Genomic DNA, 14,347 nt, shown 5'->3' on the forward strand with positions numbered 1-14,347 from the left:
TAAATGTTTTATTTTAAATAACAAAAAAAATTTGGGTAAATTTGATCCAAAAGCTTATGAGTGTTTGTTTGTAGGATATTCCACAACTAGTAAAGCATATAGGGTTTATCATCAAGATGCTAGGATTATTGAGGAGTCCATACATGTTACATTTTGTGATACTAACTTGGTGCAAAGCATTTTGGAAGACTGTGATGCAGGAAATCAAGCTCAAAAGGAAGATGAAACCACTCAAAATCATAAAAAAGAAAATTCTGGTCAAACTGAACCAGAACTGCTGAAAATTCGAGAGACAATTCCATTTTGTCTCATGAATCTGAAGGAAATCCTGGAAACAGCAGCACCCAGAATCCTTTAGTGACTGAATTTGCCACCAAATCCACCAGACCTCGTGAATGGAGGTTCTTGAAGAACTATCCCGAGGAATTTGTCATTGGGGACGTTTCTCATAGAGTGCAAACACGGTCCTCAACTAGAAAGGCAAATGAAGGATCAAACATTGCCCTTCTTTCACAAATAGAGCATCAAAACGTCAAGGAAGCACTTAGTGACCCCTCTTGGGTTAAAGCTATGGAGGATGAGCTTCTTGAGTTTGAAAAGAACCAAGTATGGACTTTGGTTCCAAGGCCAAGTGGAAAGAAAGTGATCGACACCAAGTGGATATTTCGGAACAAATTAGGAGAAGATGGTAGCATTGCAAGAAACAAGGCAAGGCTAGTGGCACAAGGATATGACCAAGAAGAAGGAATAGACTTTGATGAATCCTTTGCCCCTGTTGCCCGAATGGAAGCCATAAGACTTCTCTTAGCTTATGCTGCATTTTGTGGTTTTAAATTATATCAAATGGATGTGAAATGTGCATTTTTGAATGGTGTGATTGATAGAGAGGTATATGTGGAGCAGCTTCCTGGTTTTGAAAATAAAGAGCATTCTAATCATGTTTTCAAATTATCTAAAGCTCTCTATGGTTTAAGGCAATCTCTTAGAGCTTGGTATGAGAGACTTAGCTCTTTTCTTTTGAAAAATGGTTTTCAAAGAGGCACCACTGACACAAATCTATTTATCAAGAATTCTAATGATTCTTTCATCCTAGTCCAAATATATGTTGATGACATTATTTTTGGATTAGCCAATGAATCTCTTTGTTCTGATTTTGGAAAACTCATGACAAGTGAATTTGACATGAGTATGATGGGTGAACTTAATTTTTTTCTTGGGTTGCAAATTAAACAAACTGAAAAAGGTATTTTCATTCATCAAGAAAAGTATGCTAAGGAATTAGTTAAGAAATTTGGTATGAAAAATGCCAAACATATGGGAACTCCCATGCATCCTAGTTCAAAATTAGATAAGGGAGAAACTAAGAAAGATGTTGATGAGACTAGGTATAGAGGAATGATTGGTTCTCTTATGTACTTAACTTCCTCTAGACCCGATATTGTGCAAAGTGTTGGATTGTGCTCTAGGTTCCAATCCAAACCAAAAGAGTCACATCTTTTTGCAGTTAAGATGATCATTAGATATGTTCATGGCACATCCAATTTTGGTCTTTGGTATCCTAAGATTGATGATTTTTCTGCAGTTGGTTATTGTGATGAAGATTTTGCTAGTGATAGAGTTGATAGAAGGAGCACTTCAAGCTTATGTTGCTTCCTTGGGAAGTCCTTGAATGTTTGGTCAAGTAAGAAACAGCCAACTGTGGCTCTATCCACTGTTGAGGTTGAGTATATAGCTGCTTCTTCATGTTGTTTTCAGCTTTTATGGTTAAAAACACAGCTTGCCGATTACAAATTAAATGCTGAAAATATTCCTTTGATGTGTGATAATATGAGTGCCATTAATATTTCTAAAAATCCAGTTTTGCACTCTAGGACTAAACATATTGAAGTGAAGTTTCACTCAATAAGAGAGCATGTCCAAAAGGGAGATATTAGCATTCAATTTGTTAAATCGGAGGAGCAATTAGCATATATTTTCACAAAACCATTAGCTGAGGATAGATTCTGCATGCTTAGGACTTGTCTAGGAATTTTGAGTTATGATTCTTTATTTGAAAAATGTTGATGTGTTTGCTGGAGCCTTTTGTCTCATAAACAGGTATGAGACAATTCTGGGCAGAAGAAGAGCGTTCCCCTTAATCAGCGTGATCTGGGCTTATTTCAAGTGCAAAATGATTTGGGCCAACCTCAAAAATCATATCTAGAATGGTCCAATGTGTTTCCATTAAATCCAACTATCCCTGGGCCCATATATGAATGTCACAATTTTTTGTTTGGTTATTATTTGTTGATGGGTTGTGTAATTAAAATATCTTTTGAAAGGATTTTCATTTTTTTTCAAAAAGGATTTTCAGTCTGATTTTATTTTTTGGTTGTTTTTCAAAATTTAAAATTAATTTTCAGTTTTATTTTAAAATCAAATAAAATCTTTCTTTTATGAGGTCATGTCTTTTCAAGTCTTTTCAAAGGTGATGCAGTTGCATGGTTTTGGAAATTTACTTTTGGGTACGGTTACCAACACTCCCTCTCTTCTCTCCATAACTTCTCCTCAAACTCTTCAGTTTCTTCCCACTCTCTTTACTGCTTCTCTTCCCTCAAAAGCCTAAATATCACCAAATGAGGAAGAAAACCATTGCTAAAAGACCTCATCGTGAAAAAATCTTCAAGCCTCTCACAAAGCCCTCAACCCGCTCTCACGACCGAACCTTCACTCCATCTCCTTCTCCTCCTACCTCTCCTCCTCGGTGTGATCCCATGGCACGAACCAAAAATCCTTCTAGGGTTACTCCTTCCACCAAGAAGACACCACAGATGAAAAAACCTCCATCCAAGCCAGGGTCATCGAAACCGAGTTCGTCCAAGGGGAAGCGACCAGCAGCACCTGAACCTCCACCTGAGTCCACACAACCAAAATCTAGGTATGTTCCATCACGTTCTCAAAGAGGTAAAACTCGAGTTCCTCTTAAGTCAGTTAAAGAACCAGACATTGGCCCTTTTGATCATAAAGCTCACTTTTTGACTTCTCATTCAAATTATAACCCTTATAGATTCAAATCTGCCATGAACAATGATTTTTATGAGGGGGTTATCCAGTATCGTACCCTATGTCCCTCTTTTCTCGCTGATTTGCCATCTTTAAAAAGAAAAAGTTTTCTATTTGTTGATAACTTGATTTTTCTGGACTGGAATCACCTTTTTGACATCAAAAAGCCTGTTTATCCCTTGTTGGTCAAAGAATTTTATGCAAACATGACTTATCATGAAGGCATTGCTCACTCATATATAAAGGGTCGAGACATAGTTTTAAACAATGAAACTATCAGTAATGCTTTAAAGTATACTGATGTTGGGCCTTGTGCTTACACTTCGGTTAAGTGGGATGAAGGTGTTGGAATTTCTTATCATGATGCATTGGCACACATCTGTGAACATGTTTCTTTAATTGATGGCATTACACTCACTCACAAAGTCCTAGGATATGAGCGTGCTCAATTGCACCGAATGGTCAACCACATTATTCTGCCTCAAAGTGGCTCATATCAAAGGGTTTCCTACACTGATACTCTTGTTTTATATGACCTTCTCACCAAAACTGAAATTTCATTTGCATACTTGATGGTTAAATATATGTTTGACTCTGTTAGGAGTGAAAAGGACAAAGCACTTCCGTATGGCATGTTTCTAACTTGCATATTTGAGTATTTTGGTGTTGACTTGACCAATGAGGACTATGAAAATAGACATTCATACCTAAAAATGGGGTGGTTCAGTGAAACAGAACAAAGGACCCACTAGATCTGAAAGAGTGGTCCTAGATGATGAAGATGATGATTTTGTCCCTGAGGATTCTCCTGCTCCTTCCACTGAGGGTACTTCCATCTCCACTGGGAAGAAATATGCTCTGCTGAATGTGGTCAAGGATGTCGCTCAAGAGTTTGTTTCCCAATCAAATCACTTGATTGAAATGAGCAAAGAGCAAAGGAAGCTGGCTAGCAAGCATGATAACTTCCTTTCAAAATGATGAAGACATTGCCACTGATATTGAAGAGGAAGCTACTTCGGAAGGGAATGGTTCTGATGCCTAGGATTTGTCTCATGAAAACTGCTGCTGCTACTCTCTTTTTGTCTCATAAATTCTGTTTATTTTACTACTATTGAACTGTTTTATCTTGGATGACTGTAATAACTCTAAATACTGCTGCACTTTTGTTAGTTTGGTTAGAATTTTGGACTGTGATCTAACATTTTCTTGTAGGATTTGTATTTTGTCTATCTGCCCTTGATGACAAAAGGGGGAGTAATAGCAATAGGATAATACTTGATCATGCTTATTATCATGTTTTTGTCTGATTGCTACATTAATACTTGAATTCACATGCTGAATCCTTTTGCTGATGACATTAGCTTAATGTTCGGCTGATTATATAATGTTGTTTGCTTGATATCCCTTAGACAAGAAAATTGTGTACAACTCTCTATTGTGTTCTCTTTAAGTACAATGTAAAACAGGAATAAAGAGGAAAGCATAAATCCAGGGGGAGCTAATCTTGAAAAGGAAAGGGGGAGCAACACTAAAGCAAGTAACATCAAAGGGAAGTTTTTCTAACTTTACTAAAAATTTAAATTCCTTTGATCATTGCTTGATTATGTTTGTCATCAAAGGGGAGATTATTGAGTTAAGAAATTAATTAATAAAATTGATGATGACAAACATTTGATTAGTGGGCTAATCACCCAATTAGTTTTGATAAGTGATGCAGGCCAAAAACAAGTGTTGCAGCAACCCAACATCAAACAAAAGATATCTGCTAATGGGCTGAATGGTAAGAGAAAATAAAGACAAGCCCAAGTCATTCATCTCAAGAAAAATTCTTCAAAGAAGCAAAGGCAAGGCACCAACGGGCTGAACTTGAGAAGAATCCGATCCAAGCCCGAGTTGAGTTCAATTCCCTCCATCTTGCTCTTACCAAAGCAACGTTCTTCTCTCCTTTGCCTTAGTCAAATCAGAGTTTCAGAAAAGTAAGAAAGAGAAAGAGAGAAAGCTTCTTCCCTAAGCAAATCACCAAAGAAGCAAGAGAGAGAAGGATTAAGCTTGAAACACAGAAGTCTAATCAGAAAATCCAAACCAAATTAAGCTTAGGTTAAATGTAACACATTTCCTCTTGCATGCATCAGATCTTCTTCTCTTCTTCCAATCTCTCTGCAAGTCTGAAAATGGCATACAAGGGAAAGTTGTTCTCTGCCCTATTCTGCTGTACATCTACGGTCACAAGTGATACTTGGAGACCAAGTAGTTTCTCAATGGCTAAGATCAAGTTGACCATGGGAAGATTTCTACGGTTACTGCTTTATGGCTTTCGGTCAAGATGAGAAAGTCAGAAGGAGAGTTTCTACTCTGGGGATTAAGGTGAAAAAGTGAATCAGTGGGTTGGTGAAGCTCAAGGCTCAAGGTTGGAAGAAGAACCCAGCAACATGCAAGGAGATAAAAGAAGACTTTCTACTCATTCAGAAGCAAGGAGAGAAAACCAGAGTGAGAGAACAATGTTCTGCAAAGAAGTTCCTCTACTTGGATAATGCTTTCTTTCAAAGAAGCATTCGGCCAATACCGAAGAACTATATCTGAGGTTTGCAAATCTGGTTTTGCACATAGCAAAGAGGCTGTTGATGAAGTCAATCTCCTTCATGTTTTACTGATTGTAATGTACTTTTCTAAGTTTATCTTTCTGTAATTTCTTGTGAGAAAAGGCATTGTGAGAAAGCTTAAGAAAAAGCCATGAGTGGAAAAAGGCTGAGAGAAACACTTGAGAGAAAAGCCTAGAGTTATTTTCTGATTTCTTTAGGTTGGTTAAGTGTCTTGTATCTTGTACCTGTAAAGTATCCCTTTCTTAGTTGGGTTAGCACTAAGAGTGATTAGTTAAGTATTAGCATAGCCAATGTCAAGTTAGGTTAGAACTTGAGTGTGAAAGGATTGGGTCAATCCTGTGAAATTGGTGTATGTAATACTATTAACTATAGTGAAATTCTTCCATAGTTGTGGAGGAGACTGGATGTAGGTTGCATAGCACAAGGCAACCGAACCAGGATACATGCTGGTGTTAGCTTTTTTCTTCTCTGCTGAGTTCTGTATTCTGATATTCATGAGACAAAAATAAGTTGTCTCATAAATTTCCGCTGCTAAGTTCAAATAGAACCTAAATTAAAAGTTTGTTTTAAAAGGGTAATAAGAGCAACAGAAAAGGAAGGCATAGATTCAACCCTCCTTCTCTAAGCCTACCACAACCTTCATACATCTTCAGGTGTACGGACTACAGGTCCAAAGACTTCATGTTTTGCAAGTGAGTCTAATTCAGCCTTCATGGCTTCTTTCCATTTTGGCTAATCATTTTTTTGTCGACATTCTTCGACTGATCTTGGCTCAAGATCCTTACTTTCAAGTATGATATTCAATGCCACATTATATGCAAATATTTCATTGACAATTGTCTTATTTCGATCCCATTTCTTTCCTGTAAAGACATAATTTATCGAGATCTCGTCATTTTCATAATTTTCAGGTACCTGAACATCTTCTGGCGTTATATAAGAATTTTGGACAACTGCAGGTGTCTTTACAATGTCTTTTTCAACAGGAATCGTATTTACCTCTTTTCTCTTTCGAGAATTTTAATCTTTGGAACCAACAGGCCTGCCACGCTTCTGGCGTGTATTTGCTTTAGTGGCTATTTGTCCTACTGGGACATCAACTCGAATTGGGGCATTTTCTGCCCTGCCACGCTTCTGGCGTGAATTTGCTTCAGTCACTACTTGTCCTACTGGGACATCAATTCAAATTGGATCATTTTTCTCTGGTATATAAGATTTGGTTATCTTCTTTGTATCGGAAAATGCATCAGGTAATTCATTTGCTATTCTTTGCAAATGTATAATCTTTTGAACTTCTAGTTCACATTGCCCTGATCGAGGATCTAAATGGATCAACGATGATGCATTCCAATTAAGTTTCTTTTCAGGAAGCTTATTCTCTCCCCCTAATGTTGGAAATTTTGATTCATCAAAATGACAATCCGCAAACCAGGTTTTAAATACATCTCCAGTTTGTATCTCAAGATACCTCACTATAGAGGGAGAATCATATCCAACATATATTCCCAATTTTCTTTGGGGTCCCATTTTGACGCGATTAGGTGGTGCAATGGGAACATATATCGCACACCCAAATATTCTTAAATGGGAAATATTTGGCTGCTGGCCAAAAGCTAATTGCATAGGAGAGAACTGATGGTAACTCGTTGGCCTCAAACGAATAAGTGCTGCGGTATGTAAAATAGCATGCCCCCAAACCGAGGTTGAGAGACTTGTTCTCATAAGTAAGGGTCTAGCAATTAATTGGAGGCGCTTAATAAGTGATTCTGCTAACCCATTTTGTGTGTGAACATAAGCTACTGGATGTTCAACACTTATTCTATTAGCCATACAATATGCATCAAAAGCTTGGGAAGTAAATTCACCAGCATTATCAAGGCGAATTGCTTTGATTGGATTTTATGGAAATTGTGCTTTTAATCGAATAATTTGAGCCAGTAATCTCGCAAATACCAGGTTGCGAGAAGATAATAAGCACACATGTGACCATCTCGAAGATGCGTCTATCAGGACCATAAAATATCTAAAAGATCCACATGGTGGATGAATAGGTCCACATATATCACCTTGAATCCTTTCTAGAAATTCAGGAGACTCAAATCCAATCTTTACTGGTGATGGCTTTAAAATTAACTTCCCTTGAGAACATGCAGCACAACAAATTTCACTAGATTTAAGAATCTTCTGGTTCTTTAGTGAATGTCCATGAGAGTTTTCAATAATTCTCCTCATCATGGTTGTTCCCGGATGACCCAATCTATCATGCCAAGTTATGAATTCATTTGGGCTAGTAAACTTCTGGTTTACAATGGCATGTGATTCAATTGCACTAATCTTGGTATAATACAACCCAGATGAAAGTAAGGGTAACTTTTCTAATATAACCTTTTTATTTAAATCATGAGTTGTGATACATAAATACTCATGATTTCCCACATTCATTATTTCAATATGATATCCATTTCGGGGAATATCTTTGAAACTCAACAAGTTCCTCAGAGACTTGGTAGATAATAGTGCATTATTTGTTATAAATTTTGTTCCTCCAGGAAACAAAATTATAGCTCTTTCGGAGCCTTCAATCACATTGCCTGAGCCAATAATAGTATTAACATATTCTTCTTTTGGCACAAGATGGGTAAAATATGGATTTGGATCCTCTAAAGTTTGAAGTTCACTTTAGAGAGTAAAGTGTGATCTTCTACCCTTGAATAGTTTCTCTTTCATATTTATTCTTGGTCCCACTTATGAAATCAATGGTGAGAGATCACACTTTACTCTCTAAAGTGAAATTCAAACTTTAGAGGATCCAAATCCGTAAAATATATATCACTTTTGAGAATAGTGTGCGAACTTGCACTATCCGCAAGGCAATTTATCTTCAGGATATGTCCTTGCCATTTTTCTTCAAAGACAAATAATAATAATAATAAAATAAGTAGAAGTACATGCACAGTAAAATTATTCATATGAATACTTAACAAACACATATATTAAACTATTTCATCATTGATCAAATAGCCAACATTTCCTTTAGGATCCTCAAAGAAATTAGATACATCATAATGAGTGGTAGAATTTTCATCATTTGAAACAAAATTTGTTTCCTTTACTTTGTCATCCTTTTTCAAGGATGCTTGATAAAGATCAACTAGGTGCCTTGGGGTACGGCAGGTACGTGACCAATGGCCCTTTCCACCACAACGGAAGCATTTATCCTCAATTGATTTACTTTGCCTATTGTTTCTTTTTTTATCCCACTTCTGGTGGGATCTTTTCTTGTGAATATAATTTCTTTTCCTTCCATAATTTGTCTTGTTATCAAAATCTTGCCATTTACCTCTTCCGGGGTTATAATTTGCCGCATTTGCTTCAGAAAATGGGACGGCGTCAGCTGGGCGCGCTTCATGATTTCTTAAGAGCAATTTATTGTTGCGTTCAGCAACAAGAAAACAAGAAATTAGCTCAGAATATTTTTTAAATCCTTTTTCTCGATTGCTACTGCAGGAGCACATTCGAGGCATGGAAGGTCGAGAAAGTTTTCTCTAACATATCGGGTTTGAGGAAGTATCACATGATTGTACCTTTCTTCAAGATCTTTCCACAGATCTACAAGATCTTTTAATGTGGGATATTTATTTTTCAATTATACGTCAAGATAACGATGAAGGAAATCATGGCTTTGACTTTATCCTTCTGGGATGTATTATTTTCAGCCTTAACGGTATCTTCAAGATCCATTGAATCAAGAAGGATTTTAGCATCTAGTATTTATGATAACTATTTGTTTCTAGATATATCAAAAGCATTATATTCAAGATGAAAGAGTTTTGACATAATAAAATTTGTTACCTGAAGTTTTCCTAAAACTTCGTTAGAGTTTCGTACTGATAACGTGTTGTGAAATAACTAAATAAATAAATAGGGAAGAGGTAACAAATATAAAATATAGAAATATAATTACATAACTCTACTAGTAATATTCACTAGAATTACTATATCAATATAATGGATATAATTAATATATTTAATTATATTATAATAAAGTATATAAGAGAGAGAATAATATGAAAGAGAGAATGAAAAATATTTGCTATTCTTATTATTGTTGTAGTGTGTTTCATCCAGAGGCTTAAGCCTCTATTTATAATGAAACATTTTCAAACTACATTTAATAGAGTAATCCTTAGTAAAGAGAGTTTCATTGGAAATGGGCATCCACATCAGTACTTATCACAACAGTGTCAAAATTGAGGAATAATTTTCTACAATTAAATTATAAATCAAAAAATATAGAAAATTTGACATTTGTGATATTTGTCAAAAATATATATTAATTTTTACACTTAACTATGGCTGTTAAAAAAAATTATGTTAAAATAGCTCTCTTTTCTTACGGCTATGTTTGGTTGGAAAGAAAGAAATAGAGAGGAAGGAAATAGAAAGGAAAGAAAAGAAAGAAAAGAAATTAAGTGGATTTTTATTTTCTTTAGATGTGTTTGGATGGAAGAAAAATAAGAAGGAAAGAAATGTTATAAAAAGACAATTTTACCCCTATATTATAAAATATATTAAAAAAGTGAAGGGGTAGTATTGGAAGTAAAGAGAGAAACATTAGTTTTCTTTCCATTTTCTTTCCAATGTTGGAGAGAAAAAAATTGGTGGACCCCACCAGTTTTTTTTCATCCATTTTCTTTCCTCTCTAATTTTCCTCCTCAACCAAACAATGGAAAATAATCATTTTCCTTCTCATTTTCTTTCCTCCCTTTTCTTTCCCATTTTGCTTGAAAATTTTTTATTTTTCTGCGGGTAGGGTCGGGTAGGGTAGGGTTTAGAATTTTAGGGTACGGGTAGGGTTAGGGTTGAGAGATTCTCAACCCGCGAGTAGAGTATGGTAGAGTTTTAAGAAAGTTTTCAATCCGTGGGTAGGGTTAGGGTAGAGTCCAAACCCTACCCTACCCTACCCATTGCCAGCCCTACGTGGAATGACAATAGAGTAGTTGGATAGATTTTGACTTAGCTTCTGAAAGAGTTATAGACTCATATTTGGCTTGGCAACTGGTATGATCAAGCTGCGGCTATAAAGTCAATCAATAATATTTGTAAGAACCACTATTATTACATAAATGAATCCAGTTCAAATGCATATAGTATGCTAAACTAAGAAACTAAATACATTCTTAAATATTTGCACTTCCACTAGTAACTAAATAAATAAATAAGTAAAATAAATTCAATTTTGATAAAAAATGAACTAACTCAAAAAGTATAAAAAATTATTTTAATTTTTATTCAATATTTAAAAATAATAAATAGCTTAAGAAAAATAAATTTTTTGCATTAGCAATGCTAGTATAATATACAAATGAATTCTCCAAAGTAAAATTAAAAAGAAAAGATACTTGAATAATTTAAAATATATTTAATATATTTTTATTTTAGTCATTTATCCTTGGTTATATATATTTTGTTAATAGATTAAAAGATTAAATTTACTACTCATTTTAGTCCAAAGTCATATATTTAACTGATACGTGTTTAAGAGAATATCTTCGTTATTTTAGAAACAAGATATAAAATGATAATCTTATCGTGTTCAAAAATCTAAATATTAAAAGAATTACACTATATTGACACTGAATATCAAAAAGACCAAAAATTTATCTAAAAAATAGTGGTGCTAAAATTATGGCACACACTCATAAGATTTATTGAGTTAAGAAGCACAAATTTAAATTTATCTAATTATATTTAAATTTAATTTGTTGTTTGAATTTGTCAAAAGATTTAATTTAATTTTAATTTTTTTAATAGTATTTTTAAAAATTTAAAATATAAATTAGATCTGATTTAAATTAATTATCACATCTTTAAGTGTTTAATATTTAAATCAAATATATCTTTTCTTTGATACTTGTCATTGTCTTTGAAAAAATGAGCAACTTTTGTTTTGAATGGAACCAGTTCATAACTTCAACTTTAGAGCTGAAGAAAGCTAAACTCGTTTAGAGTTTGTTTATCATAAACACATATTAATATTAATTTTTACACAGGTTCCTCAAGACAATTATATTACCGTTATGTTTATTTTATTTTGTTGGTTCAAACAATTTAGTAAATCTTTTTTTCTAATATTTTATATTAATTTAAATTTTGTAGTTTAATATACACTTTAATTTTCGTTGTTCATGTTGTTGACAATTGCTTATATGAATAATTTGAAAAAATTTGATGATATCGAAAGAAAATTTATGTTGTAATATAAATGGTTAAATACTTTTTTCGTCCTTAATATCTTCGGTAAAAATCAAAATTGTCCCTAACCTTTTTTTTTATTAAAATCACCCTCAACGTTACTGAACGTTTTAAAATCATCCTTTTAAACATAATAATTTTTGAAATGACACAAATACCCTTTTTCTATTACCACTAATTACCTCAATCCCCACCCACCCATTACCCCCACCCCTTCCCACTGCATCTAAAACAGAAAAAACTAGAACGGAAAAAAGGAACAAACTTCGTTCATTAGGGCCGTTGTCATCGTCGCCGGAGAACGTGAGACACTTAGTCGACGATGTTCGGGGCTCCCTTTGCTGTGTCCCTGCCTTCGCCAAAGGTGCTGCACGTTGGGGATAGGGTTTTGTTTGGGTGCCATGACTATATGGTGATACTTCTCGCTGGGTGTCCTGTTCTTGAAAAATTGGTGTTGGAATCAACTTACAATGACGCATGTGGAGGACCCGTTTGTACCCAGGGAAGTTTGATTTGAATTTGAATCATTTGGTGAAGGCTAGGATTGGGTTCTCTTGATACAAAACCTATACTAAGTCTATGTTGTTGATCTTCAATTTCCTCACCAATGTTTGATGCCTTTCGATTCACTCTATTGAAGTTTGATTATTTTAGAATGTTGAAGTGAAGTTGTATGTGATGTGTGGGGCTTGGGGATGGCTGTTGAAAAATCACCACTACAAGAAAATAAGCTTTCTGCCACGCTTTTAAAGCGTGCCAAAAAGTGCTAAAAAGCGTGCCGAAAACTTTTTGCCACGCTTTTTGAGCTATCGGCACGCTTTTGAAAAGGTCACATCCGTGAGCGTGCCGGTTGCTCTATCGCCACGCTTTTGTGGATCTATCGGCACGCTTTCTTTTTTCCCACGCTTTCAACTCTTGCCACGCTTCTAAAGCATCCCAGATTGATTGTTTTGGCTATGCTTTTAAAGCTTGCCGATAGGGTGAGATATGGCTACACTTATTAAATGTACCAATAGGGTAATATATAGCTATGCTTGGTAAGCGTGGCTATTGAGCCCAATAGTAAGATATAGCCACGCTTTTAAAGCGTGGCCATAAATTAGGTCAGAAAATTTTTTTCATTATTAATCTTCTTAATATTTCGTGCAAAATTCATATATAATTTTAAAATCATAGACCAAATATATATAAACTTCTCCATAAAAAAAAACTTATATATAAAATTGTCACCACAAAAGTAGACTTTGATCACAAAGTACTAAAAATCAAAGTCATAACAAGAAAATAAGAATTACAATTCCAAGTATCACATATCTACTTTCTTTATATACTTAGTTACAAAATATCAAATTTCATTAGTGTGATCATCTATTATGAGCTCCATTGTTTTTACCATTGTCCTGCAGAATTTTAAATAATCTGAAGTTAGTGCATGTTATAAAGGCTACTTTAATTAAGTCCAACAAATCCAATTCCAAGTCTAAATTAATTAAAAATTGAAAATGGCAAGGCCACTTTAATTAGGTCCCATAATAATGGAGAAAAAATATTTTAGCAAGCACATAATTGAAACATATATAAGAAGAACAATAGTTTATTTGAAGAACAATAGGGGAAAACCCTCATCAATATAGAAGAATAACTAAACATGTTCGAGTCTTCCAGAAGATATCAGCAATCCAACACTACTGTTAATACAAGGAAATAATAATTTATTTGAAATCCTAATTCTGTATGCATAGGAAGAGCAAGAAATGAATGAGCTCTCCACTTGTAAAAGGCAATGACCTTAATTTACAAAATAAATAAGAGAAAAAACGAGAAACACTAAAGAATACTCTACTACAGTTTTTACCTCTGCTAGTAAGCGTGTAGCTCCTAAAAGGCGTTCCATAAAGTTATATACTTTCCATTGTCACATTTCCTCTTTTTTAAGCTGACATGAAGCAGTAAGAAAACAATAGGGCTTATCATCTTATATGCACAGAAAGTATTTAAGAAAAATATATTTCAAGAACCAGTGACAAATTCATGGGCAATAAACAAGCATGATGATGCAAAATATTAAGTTATACATGAAAGTAAGAAATCTCTTAGGAAATAAGAATTTCAATATCTTCTGTTCTGTGCCTTGCACACTCTTATGGCTTCACTAAACCATCTATATATGGATATGGAAAACTACAAAACAAATCCAAAAAATAAACAAGTCAAACATACCTCTCGAAAAAGATGAACATTTTGTTTTGGTCTATCTCCTTTGATAACTAGTAAACAAGATGACACAAGCTCCTCCAAGTTTGCCGATTGCAGAAGCTTTATATCTCTACTCGCCTTCCAATTACAATTCCACACAAAACCCAAAATGACAAATAAATACATACTACATAGCATGCCCATGAAACTTAAAAAAAAGAAGGAAGAAAAATGTTTCGTTGAAAGCTATTCAT

Source organism: Arachis hypogaea, chromosome 14 (genome assembly GCF_003086295.3).
Source record: "Arachis hypogaea cultivar Tifrunner chromosome 14, arahy.Tifrunner.gnm2.J5K5, whole genome shotgun sequence".
NCBI lineage: Eukaryota > Viridiplantae > Streptophyta > Magnoliopsida > Fabales > Fabaceae > Arachis > Arachis hypogaea.